Source organism: Crocuta crocuta, unplaced genomic scaffold, assembly GCF_008692635.1.
Source record: "Crocuta crocuta isolate KB4526 unplaced genomic scaffold, BGI_CrCroc_1.0 scaffold510, whole genome shotgun sequence".
NCBI classification, from domain to species: domain Eukaryota; kingdom Metazoa; phylum Chordata; class Mammalia; order Carnivora; family Hyaenidae; genus Crocuta; species Crocuta crocuta.
The window spans coordinates 182,880-185,606 of NW_027531921.1; the positions used below are offsets into that span (position 1 = coordinate 182,880).

Below are 2,727 nucleotides of genomic sequence, written 5' to 3' on the forward strand. Positions count from 1 at the left end.
ACCCAGGTGCCCCCTATCCATGTGTTAGTTTTAAAAATAGTTGGGATTACACCATTTGTATATTTCTGAGTCCTGACTTTTTCACATAATATTACAATAAGTAAATGCTCTTGTTTCACTAGCTATTTGAAAGCATTTTACTTATTTTTTTAAAGATTTTATTTTTAAGTAATCTCTACACCCACCATGGGGCTCGAACTCACAACCCTGAGATCAAGCGTTGCATGCTCTACCCACAGAGCCAGCCAGGTGCCCGTGAAAGCACTTTAAACTGATGAATGGCAGGGGAGCTCGGATGGCTCAGTCAGTTGAGCGTCCTACTCTTGACTTCTGCTCAGGTCCTAATCTCACAGTTTGGTGAGTTCGAGCCCCGTGTCGGTGCTGATCTCGTGGAGCCTGCTTGAGATTCTCCATCTGTCTCAAAAAAAACGATGAATGATATTCCGTCACTTGTTTACCTGTCTCCCTAGGGTTTAACTGTTGGGTTACTGGTTGATTCTTGGGATCTTGTTTCATAGGTCAGTGCTGGGAACACTGTAAGTGCTAAGCAGCTGTTAGCTAGTACGATGTCCACGGTCTCTCGGGTGCTTTTTTTTTTTTTTTAAACCAATGAGAACAAGCCTTCAGATGCAGATACCAGGATTACCTAGGTAACCTAATAATGGAAATACGACTGAGTGGCCATGGAGATGCCAGGGGGCCTTTGAAGTAGGGTCTCACGTCCAGTGACAGAGGATCTAATAGGAGGCGAGGAGGGCCTCTTAGGGGCTCCTGACTGCTAGCAGCAAGGCACAAACTCAGAGCAGACACCCTGAGCGACCTCTCCAAGCCTCACCATTTTCTGTGCTAATCCACAAAGGGTGGGGTTTGGTGGGGGGAGACAGCACAAAGTATGGAATGCTTCACGAATTTGTGTGTCATCCTTTCGCAGGGGCCATGCTAATCTCCATCGTTCTAATTTTGGCAAACGTGCTGCAGAAGCGAGCATGCTCAGATGTTTCTGGAAGAGGCGTCATTGGTGTCTCAGGGATGGACTTCAATCTGCTCTCCAGGTTTACCGTGTTTTCGGACATCATGCAGACACCGGGCCACTGGGCTTGCCGTGCTGGGCTAACGAAGGCTTTGTCCATCGGCCCGGGTCATGACATGCTACAGGAAGTTGGAGCCTGGAACTTTACAGCCCAGAACTCTTGATATTCGGTCGTCATTCCTGACCTGTCCTCTCAACCACCAATACAACTTTAAACACAATTCTTGTTGGACCTTTGGAATTCAAATAAATTCTGGAACCGGGTAGCTCCCCAGAAAGAATCGGAAACCCTTCCACCTTGTAAATGCAGAATCTCTACCTCTGAAGATAAAGGTTCAAAGGCTTTATTTTATAAATATGGAGACATAGGTGAGATGTGAGCCTCGTTATCTGTCCATGGGTGTTTTGGGGGTGTTTTTGCTTCATCAGTATTCAAAAATGTTTCGTAATCAAGGTGAGGTATACCCCTACCTTTCTTGAATTAACCTAAGAGCTTTGGTTATTTTTAATTTAATTTTTTTTAAGTTTCTTTTGAGAGAGAGAGCGTGCACGTGTGCACACTCANGGGGCAGAGAGCGAGGGAGACCGAGAATCAGAAGCAGGCTCGTACTGTCAGTGTGGAGCCTGATGTGGGGCTCAAACTCATGAACCGTGTGAGATCATGACCTGGGCTGAAACTGAGAGTCGGACGCTCAAGAGACTGAGCCACCCGGGCGCCCCCCCCACCACCTCCCCTCCCCCGAGAGCTTTTTGAAAGTGGTAAGATCTGTAATTACACACCAAAAGATAGTGTTTTGAAGGTGTGTCTAGTCCCTTGTCCTTTGTCTGTGGGGAATTCAAAGGTGGGGTAGGTGGGCAAGGCAGGAACAGCTGTTAAATTCACTCCTATTGAATCAGCTTGCTGCGTCCCCATCCCTGGTGAAGGACAGGGCTCTCACAATACCCAGTAGATATTGGACGAGGAAAAAGAGTTGTTCACTGGGCATTAAAGATGCTCTGAATCGTCTCACTCCAAAACAGGTTTCAGCTGCTGAGAACAAAAGGCTAGAAAAAAAGATTGTTCTTGGCGTTGGGTATTAGGACAACAGGTTTTTGTAATTAAGTCTTTAGTTTAATTCCAGTATTGGTAACGACAGCGTTATATTAGTTTCAGGTGTACAATGTAGTGATTCAACACTTGCATGCATTACGCAGCGCTCACCGTGATACGTGTAGTCCAATAGGTTTTTTTTAAAAAAGTCCGTTCTTTGGAATTTCGCATCATTGTCATCATCTTTTTATGTAGTTTTACAGAGAAGGAGATGTTTAAGGGGGGAAAAAAAAGCCAAGCATGTTTGAGTGGTTTTGTATTCTTTTCTCAGTAGGCATTGTAATGTTGGCTGTGAAAACTGCTTCCTTGACCTATAGTCCTGGTCTGTTTGTCTGGCTTCCCCACATCCCATGAACGTAGACAGGAAGGGCTATTATAGTAGTTGGTCTGTGGAATACTGTACCCTCTCCAGAACATTCTTTGGCCCCATTAACCGTTTGGTTGCAGTGATTCTGCTAGATGCTAGAGAGAGTGCAGTTTGTTCCCACCCCCCAAATATTTCAGTCTATGTGGCTGCACTTTGTCCTCCGTGCCCATGGCCAGGTGACTGGGCATGGCAGTGCCGTGTGGAGCAGCTCTACTGGATATTGAAAGTTAGGAGAGGCGA

At 45.9% G+C, this 2,727-nt stretch overlaps 1 non-coding gene across 1 annotated transcript; it reads right to left on the reverse strand.

Moving 5' to 3' along the window:
- Positions 1 to 886: 886 nt before the first annotated feature.
- LOC144240632 (U6 spliceosomal RNA) lies at positions 887 to 988 on the reverse strand. Its single transcript, XR_013337781.1, has one exon. It is a non-coding gene; the product is annotated as a U6 spliceosomal RNA (small nuclear RNA).
- Positions 989 to 2,727: the final 1,739 nt, after the last annotated feature.